This window comes from Neovison vison, chromosome 1 (assembly GCF_020171115.1).
Source record: "Neovison vison isolate M4711 chromosome 1, ASM_NN_V1, whole genome shotgun sequence".
NCBI lineage: Eukaryota > Metazoa > Chordata > Mammalia > Carnivora > Mustelidae > Neogale > Neogale vison.
Window position 1 is genome coordinate 43,642,072 of NC_058091.1, and position 9,861 is coordinate 43,651,932.

The window sequence follows — 9,861 nt, forward strand, 5'->3', positions numbered from 1 at the left end:
TATGTTGTACACCTGAAACTAACATTACACTGTATGTTAACTAACTTGAATTTAAATAGAAACTTAAAAGAAAACCCCAAACATCTTTCTTGCTATGTCCTGAGGACTGGCTCTGTCAGGAAATCATTCTAGTCAGTGCTTGAAATGTTACTCTTCTTCTTCTGCTATACTGTTTGGGGTTTATATTAGTTTTTCTGATCTAGTTACTATGCAAAACAAGTCCTCTTCTTCAAATAGTCCCTTTAACAGTAGGTAAGCTTGGGTATATCTTATCTTCTCCTTTACATAGGTCAAGGCTGACCTTAAGCTCTTGGGGTCTCATTTTCCCCTTCATACCTGTTCCGCTTATCTGCCAATATCTGTGTTTCACTTACAGTGCTCTTTCTCTTTTTGTCCATCAGCTTTAAAGTTTTTATTTTGTTTTATTTCTTCTATCACTTTTATTAGTTGGACTGAATAGGACCTCTCGATTTGAAGAACTATTTTCAGATTACTCCAGCTCCTTATTGACTTTCTAGGCAAATCTGATCCTTATAAACAGAAAATTCCTGGAAAACATCTATTTCATTATCTTACTAGGTTTTGAGTCTGCAATAATTTTATAATTCATTGAAAAATTTTGCATGTTTTTATCATAATAAGGGTTTCAAACCCTTTTATTGTTTCATTAGTAAAATCTACTACACTTCTTCAATTGGACCCTGAGTTTGGCTCTCTGAAAACTAAGGTCAAAGACAGAGATTCTTTCATTAAGAAATCCAGAGCCAGTACTTGCTTCAGAAGCACATATACTAAAAAATAGGAATCATATAGAGAAGATTAGAATGGATCTTGCACAAGGATGACATGCAAATTTGTGAAGCATTCCATATTAAGAAAGGAAGAAAAGAAGGAAGGAAGGAAGGAAAGGAAGGAAGGAAGGAAGGGAGGAAGGAAGGAAGGAAGGAAGGGAGGAAGGGAGGAAGGAGGAAGGAAAGAGAAATGCCTGGGTGGCTCAGTCTGTTGGGCATCTGCCTTCAGCTCAGGTGGTGATCCCAGGGTCCTGGGATCAAGTCCAGCGTTGGGCTCCTTGTTCAGCAGGGAGCCTGCTTCTCCCTCTGCCTGAAGCTCTCCCTGTTTCCCTGTTTGTGCTCTCCCTCTCTCTCTCTGGCAAATAAATAAATAAAATCTTTGGAAAAAAAAGATTTTGACTTCCTAGGAACAATGAATCAGAGAGAGGTTAGTTTTAGCCTCTAGATTATGAGATCTATGTGATACAAAATTAAATACAGGCCAAAGATTGTATTACCATAATCATCAATATGAAGGTGAACCTCAAGTGTGACTTAACAATAGCAATATTGGTTGAAATTTGGGATGCTATTAAATCAACAGTAATTAATGATTATTTTCACTGTTATGGATTATAGCATTTGAAATAAAATAAATTTAATGATGCAATAATGTGATAAAACAAGAACTTAAAGTTGATGACTCATATTTAATTTGGATATTATTTTGTATTAAGTCATTAAGGAAGTAGATTGGAGCATTTGTGGTCTGCATTTATGGAAGAGTGTATGACAGAAAATTACTGCCAACAAATTTAAACAGAATTGTGATTACAACGAAAATTTCTTCACAGAAGGGCTTTTGTAGGTTACCAAATAGCCTAAGAACTACAAAACAAAAGAACACCCTTTGACAACCTCAAGAGATTCTATCGAGGTTGAGATGACCTAACAACAACATCAACACGAACCTTCAAGAAAGCCACTCTTGAGTTCTACATAAATGGAGCCCCACACAGGCATTCCCATCAAAACCATAAGTGTCTTTCATTCCCTTACTAGGTGTGGTCCCTCGGGTAAGGTCTCTAACCAGTGGTAACTCTGGCAACTCACAACTACACCATGGACCTGTGATGCAACTTTGTGACAATGCTATTAAAAATGGGAATTTCATGCCATACTGCAAAAATATTCAATTGTTTAATTTGACAGTGTCTTCTCAACAGGCAACTGCCACTAATTTCTGAGCTTTATTTCTGGAGGACTTATCAGAGCAGTAAGAGAAAGGAAGAAACACTTCTTAGCTTGTGTCACATTTTCACAAGTGGAGGCCTTCTTACTAAAATAAAATAAAAATATTCTTGTAACTAAGAAGCTTTGAGAAATTAAAATGTACATTGGCCATAAGAAAGGGACGTTATGTACAAAAGGGACATGAGGACACAGAGTTTGCAATAAGTTCTGCAGCTGTGTGCTGCCTTGGGTTAAGTGTATGTTGGAGTTAACCCAATCTAGTTTTTCCAACAAAAATAACTTTTCCCAAGACCACTGTATCCTTACTTGTTCCTTTGTTATTTAATCGTACAGATCCCTAGTAAGAATGCACTCTGAAGAGTAAAGGAAGAAAATTTAAACATTCCTGTTGGTATTTGCCTAAAAGTGTGTGTGTGTATGTGTGTATGTGTGTGTGTGTGTGTGTGTGTATATGCATGTATTTTCTCAGCTTAAGCTCTATGAAGTTACTCAGTATTCTTTTTTCAGCAAAGACAAGCAGCAAATTCCCAATGCCTTGCAATGCATTCTTTTCTAACAAGTCCATCCAGGCAAATAGTTACCTTTCTTCAAGTAAGAACAAAAATAAGAACTTAAAAATTTGAGGAGCTTGGGGAATCGATGAAAATGGAAACTACGTGTAGGGAGAAAATGTTATCTTTTGATCTCAGCCTTCCTTTCTATTCATTTAATATAGTCCAAATTTGCATATCAGAACACGCTCCTTTTCCAGCACAGGGGTAGAAAGTCTGTTTAAAAATAATGTCAAATTGAGACAGGTACATTCTAAAACAAGAGAAAAAAGAGAAGAAGAAGAAACACTGCTTCACTGCTTTCCATACTCTAGAATATCACCCACCCATCTCTTTCTATTTTTGAGCAAATCAAGCATCGCTTTATTGGGTCTGCACCAGCAGTAAGTTGACAACTGACAAGTTTCAGGCAGTCTTCAGTCTTCAAGGCTCACCATGGGGTGAGCCTGTTTCTTCCCATACCGTCTCCTACCTCTGGGAATGAGTCTCTCCTTTCCTCCTCCTACCACTACAAGATCCCCCAGATTTGGCTGCCAGGCTCTCCGGGGAACATACAGCCCAGAGGCTCGAGGGTTCTTGGGGAGTTGAGGCTTAATGTCCAAATGATCTCCAGTCCCACCAGGTCTCTCAGAGTAGCTACAAAATGGATTAAATAGAATTTAGAGGCCTTATCTGGAAGGCTATCTACTAGTGATAGCCTTTGATTGCTAATAACACTTAGAGCCTTTTTCATATATTATAGGCAATCATTGGTGCCTACATTAGTGTGGGACCTTACTAATGTGGAAGAGGCCTGTAAATGAACCAGATGAATCAAGTAAAATATGTGCATTAAAACTGCTACATATTAATATTAAAATATAATAGGGTAAGCTACAAATGAGCAAAAATATTTTGGAATGCCCACTCCCCATTTACCAGCAGATATTTGATACTAGTCTGGGTACTATAATAGCTTGAATGCCAAGATACCTGCATTTAGATTTTTCCCTTTTTTTCTTAAAAAAATTTTTTTAGTCTATTTTTTACTATCCTTGTTCCTCCCCACTAGGCCTTCAATGGTCTTGAAAGAAAGACATCCTCCCTCTAGTATATAAACATTAAGCAACTCTGGGTCGAGCAAAGTGTGATGCCAATCTTAATTTTACAAATTATTTATCATCAATAAAAAAGATATTAGGTCTTGAGGAAATGCATATCCCCAGCCCCAATCCCATTGTACGGAATTTATTTTGTGTGAGCCTGGATCAAACACATAAATGTGATGTTTTAAGGTATCACATTGCTTTTCCCATGGAGCTCCTTAATGGCCCCAGCACAACTCTTTGCCTTTTTGAGGTTAACCTAGAATGCAACACAAGCCATATAGGTTGCTGGGATAAAAATTCTGGCCTCCCATCACTGGGACCCTCATGAATTTTTTCATCACTTTTTGTGATGATTTTGGAATCCCAGAAATTTGTCTCTGTCTCTAGTCATATCAATACTTTCATCAATCTTATCATGATTGTGTTGACCTATATGTACATGATGCTACTGACTACCACCACCTCTTTCTTGAATTCCTACTGACTTGGTGTTCCAAGGTCCTGCCCCTGGAGTAGCCAGGCCAACTCCTTGCTCTCAGTTTCCTTGACCTAAGTAAATTAAATGACAATTAATGCAGTATGACTCCAGGTTCACCAGAAAATCTCCCTGTGAGCCACCGTCTTAGATCCCTCTTCCTAGATTCATTGTCTTGGCTTAGCCAAGCCTCTAGAGGAGTTGTTTGTTTAGACTTAAAAGATATAGAGCAGCACAGATGTGAAATCTATGAAACATGCACCAAGAAGCAAAGACTTGGTATCATTAACACAAGACCCTCCCCCATTATTAGTTCATCCTTCCTCTAAACATACAGAAACCTCTTGTGAGCATCACTGACTGCTGCTTTCCTTCCTCCTCCAATGTGAGACATAGTTCTTCCTCTTCAGTCTCTGCCCAATAGAGGCAAACAAATACTGTTTTGAAAGTATTTAACCCCTAATTTATGATCCACTTTCATATTTTTTTAAGATTTTATTTATTTATTTGACAGACAGAGGTCACAAGTAGTCAGAGAGGCAGAAAGAGAGAGAGGAGGAAGCAGGCTCCCCACTGAGCAGAGAGCCCGATGTGGGGCTCAATCCCAGGACCCTGTGATTATGACCTGAGCCGAAGGCAGAGGCTTTAACCCACTGAGTCACCCAGGTGCCCCATCCACTTTCACATTCTATGAGTTTCTTTCTCACTCCAAAATGAAAACCTAATGTCATTAAGGAAAGAATCTCTCTCTTTTCAGATTATTTATTTATTTATTTATTTGAGAGATAGGGAGAGAGAGCATGAGCAGGTTGCAGTCAGGGAAAGAGGGAGAAGCAGACTTACCACACAGCAGGGAACCCCATGTGGGGCTCCATCCCTGGACCCTGGGATCATGACCTGAGCTGAAGGCAGATGCTTAACTGACTGAACCACCCAGGTGCCCTGAGTGAGACTATCTTAATAAAAGTCCATAAGATAATAAGCATGTACTATGTTAAATCAACATCATGAGACATCATGTATGTATGTTTCAGTCCTTTTCCTTAATAAACCAATCCCTGCCTCCCATTTTGATTGGAAAGGCATGAGTAGACATTTGCTCAAAGAAAGTGTATTTCATTCAATAATATTATTACTTTATGTCAATAACAGGACAGGAAATTCCATCCCTGAGGACAAAGAGTGAGGGAGAGAGAGTGATGCAGGGAAGGACAAGAAACAATACAAGCTGAGGTTAATCATGATGCCCAGGACTTAGAGATGGGCTGTGAAAAGACAAAGCATTTCTAGTCAGCCATGCAAGATGAACCTGCACAAGCTGTGCAAAGAAGTGGTAAGTTCTAGTAGTTTGTCAGTGAGAAGAAGAAAACAAAAGCATTTTCTTCATTTCTCACAGAGACTACCCCCCCCCACTCTCTAGATGCATGTACTTACAAGCTATAGAGCACTCCTTCTGGGATCTGCTATTTATCTGCCTGGATTTCTCCTATCAAATATCTCCCATGGTCAAAGTTGACACCACGCGTAATTAACTCCCCGTGACTTACATTGCAACACCCAGCCCTTTCCCTTTGGCCTCCTCTCACAAAGTTAGATCCCACTCTCTGAAGTATGCTGCACTGTTAAATATGAGTTTGGAGATAGCCAGATTTGTAGTCACAAAACAGGTGTCAAAGAATTTGTTTATTTATGCCAGTAAAGAAATTCCATCTAGAGGAGAAACTGTATTTCAAGCCATCCGCTAATTAAACTTGGATTAATTCATTGCTAACCCTACATCTTATGCATAGGTCAAACAAGTGGGTTGAAAGAGAATGTGATGAAAATCACCACCCCTTCATTCTAGCTTCCCACGTCTTTGCAATTTGGGTTGGGAGGGAGAGGAGAGGGAAATTTAGGAACTTGCGCAAGCTGATGACAAATTATTTATTATATACCTAGGAACCAGAGAAATTACCACCAGATGGTTTGATGGACCCATTAAGTCTACTTTAGGATGCTTCCCATTTTACAGATGAGAATCCTGAGTGAAATAACTTGTCAAAGTCCCAACATCTAGTGGCAGTCAGGATGCGCCCATGTTAGTTCCTCCCAGGCCAGTGGTGTTAAAAACCACCCCCAAGTGATTTCTGTAATGTAAAATAGCCATTCCTGCAGAGTGTGTTGTGTTTCTGACTGCTTCAAAATCTGTCCTGCTCCTAAGGAATAAATGCTTTTCACAGCTGTGGCTCACAGAAAACGAGAATAGTTTGGAACAGAATATCCCTCTCATTTATTATGTACTTGAAAAACAACTCGACAATGTCACGAAATTATCTGTGATTCATTTAGACCACACCACTTTAGCACTTGTGAAGTTAATGTATTCTTCTTTGTCATGTCTTTGCTTGAACACGTAGTCATTCCAGTCATCACAGGGGCAAGTGAATGTGACCTACCTTCTATTATGCTCTTGGTACAACTAATACATCGTCAGATTTCAGAAGTTTTGAGTTTGACGGCACACGTCAAAGCTTAAATTAAACCTGTTTCTGGAGATAAATGCCTTTTTCGGCTTGTGAAAGGCAACATACACTGTTCTTTCTCCTGGTGTGTTTCAGGCATTTGCAGAGGCTTTTTCTTTTCAGTCATGGGCCTGAATTGCCTTTATAACTTCAATCAAATACTATTTATTATTTGTCCATAGATTTCTAGATCCATATCAGGTTTTCCTTCATATAAACCCATGCTACAGAAATGGATTAGAGGCTGAAAAAGTAAGAGCCACCACCACTAAGGTCATGTCTGGAGCAAAGGGCAGCTGATGAGGCATTGCAGGAGATGTCGCACTGACATGGTCGGGCTCAGCACACACCATGCCTGGCTCTCAGCCAAGCCCCAGAGCCATGGACCCTAAACCTGATCCCTGTAAGTCTCTTCTTGGAGCTAGGAGTTGCAGAATTTGACATAGTCTCTATTTAAGCCATAGTCACCTGCTTTTTAACCCAAGAATAATGAGTTCATGAAGATGTCAGGGAGATAAGAACAAACTGGTTATTTTCTCTTTATTTTTTGTTATCTTAGTTGCCCCCCAAATAGCTTTACTAATCTTATGATCTTCTACAGATCTTTAAGTGCTATGTGTACACAAAGGATAACAGTAGAAATATGAAGTGGAAGAAAAGATCAGAGAGCCCAGATAAGGTATACACCATTCTGATCAGGTACAAACTTCAGGGCAAAGAGAAGTATCGATCGCCACAGTCTTGAGATGAACAATTTGAACCTTCAGCACTTTTATTTATGCTTTATGCAATTTCTCTCTTGTTACTCTCTCTACAATCCCCCTGATCATGTAAGAAGTTCCAAGAGTTGCCCTAAGCCTATGCTTCTCAAACTTTAAAGTGCATACAACTGACCTTGGTATCCTGTTAGAAAGTAGAATCTGATTTAGTAATCCAGAGTGGGACCTGAGAGGCTGCCCAAGCTACCAGATGACGCTGATGCTGCTGGTCCACAGACCTCAGACCACTCCTTGAACAATGAGACAGAGGACAAGATCCTGGGAAAAGGGAAGATGCTTTACCCACTGCTGTATCCACTTTCCTGCTCACCGCCCCGCCACCAAGCCCCAATACCAACAAATAGCTCAGTTAGTATTTGTTATCTCATTAGCCAAAGGCAGACATTGCTCACCACCCTCTCCTACCATGACCACTTTTCATGACCATACTGCTTATTGCATCTGTCCAGCTGGCTGTCAAGTCTCAACAGTTCTGCTGCTTACATCTCTCTCATGTGTCCCTCCTTTGCCTTTATAGTACATAAAAGTTTCCTGGCTGGCCTTCCTCCTTCTATCCTCCCTTCCTCCTAATCCATGTTTTCCATTTCTGCCAGGATGATAATCTGGAAACAGGATTCTCATTGCCTTGAAGAAAAAAGTCTAATACCCCTCCAAAGTATACAAGCCCCCTTCCCTTCTGACTAATGTTCAAACTTCCAAATTAATAATATATCACTATAACATATCACTTCCTCACACAAATCTCAGGCTCCTGCCAAAGCGGCCATAGCTCTCAGAAGAGACTATAATCTTTCACCCTCCTGCCTTATACATGATTTATTTTCTCTCTGGAAGGCTCTTTATCTCCCCATCCCTTCTTTTCATGTACAACATCTTCAAACCCAGCCCAAATGTCATCTGCTCTTTGAGGCTTTTCTGAATCTCCTTCTGTTCTCAGGCATGGTTGTCTAGTCTCTCCAATGACATGTCTATGCCAAGCCCTTTCTGCCCTTTGAGTGCACATACTATGTTTCATTAGATTCCATTACCCAGCTGTCTAGCCACACTAAAACTGGGATTCCTCGAGATAGAAACTGTGCCTGATTCATCTTTTCCCCACTAATGTTTAGAACAGTGCCTGATGTGTAGTAGGTGTTCAATAAATTTTTGCTGCTTGAATAAATGGGGAGTAAAACAACGGTAGAAGCACGCACTGATAATTTGCACAGCTAGGTGCTGGTGGAATAGCAGCTAGGTGCTGCTTTCCCTACCACTCTTCCCTATGAGATTTCCTCTCATGGCACTTCACCTGGCCTCCAGTGTGGGAAAACTCCACTAGTAGGGAGCAGAAGAAATACATAAAAGAATTAGTTGAGGGGACCCAATAAGCCTTAGTTTTTGCCTGAATATTTGGGTTTCACTTGGAAATATCAGGGAGGAATAGTTTTAAACATGCCATGCCAAAATCTTTTCAGGAGATGAAATCTAATAATAAAAACATATTAAAAACTAAAAGGTAAGTATTTCTTTTTTCTTTGTTTCTTTCTTTTTTCTTTTTCTTTCTTTCTTTTTTTTTTTTATGTTTGCTGGGCACGATGTCTGAATATTCACATAGGATGTGGGAGGCATTTCACAGGACTTACTTATGACTAATGAGTATGTTCTCCTCTTGGAAAGGCATGGTGTTTGTGGAGTGGGTTCAGGCTCCTCCAAAATCCTCATTTATCAGTTGGATATCAACTCCCACCTTCCTGATGGAACTTCCCCCTATCTTTGGGCTCAACAGACCTGAGAGCATGCCTAGTACATAAGCACAGCTCATTCCCCTGTGGATCTGTTATGGATTCCTGCAGGAGAGGTCTCTGTACTCAGTGTCCGGCAGAATTTATATTCCTATAGGTTGTGTGCTGAATGAAAGATTGCCTTGACTAATCCTTGCCCTTATTCGGGTATTCCTACTTGCCCCCTCCCTTTCTGTAATCCAAACAAAAAACACATTTTCTAAAAGAGCATTGAAGTATAATTTCTTTTCAGTTCTATTCAATTGCATTTTTTTCTTTATACCAATCAAGTGATTCTTTATACCAATCAAGATGACTTAGGAATGGTCTTTCTAGTGTCATTTTGTTGATGAAGAAACTGAAAAACCAAGAGAAAGGGAGGACCTGAGGTAACTTTAGATGATGACAGGAGTTAAGACTACATTTCCTGAGTGGTGGGCCAGTTTGATCTCTAACACGGAGTACCTGACTGTTGATTGTACTTAATAATCTTCATGGGCTTTTGAGTCAAAGGACCCAGACCTATCAATGTCTAGTTCTTCCTGATAAGCTAAGGAGCCCAGTATTGACACCTATAAAACTGGTAGAACAATAATTAGTACTCCCACATGATTATTGTGAAAAATGGATTCTTCTTTTTTTTTTAAGAATTTATTTATTTATTTGACAGAGAGAAATCA

The 9,861-nt window shown here is 39.7% G+C and overlaps 1 non-coding gene across 1 annotated transcript; it reads left to right on the forward strand.

Moving 5' to 3' along the window:
* The first annotated feature begins 767 nt into the window (after nucleotides 1–767).
* LOC122898149 lies at nucleotides 768–876 on the forward strand. Its single transcript, XR_006382877.1, has one exon. It is a non-coding gene; the product is annotated as a U6 spliceosomal RNA (small nuclear RNA).
* Nucleotides 877–9,861: the final 8,985 nt, after the last annotated feature.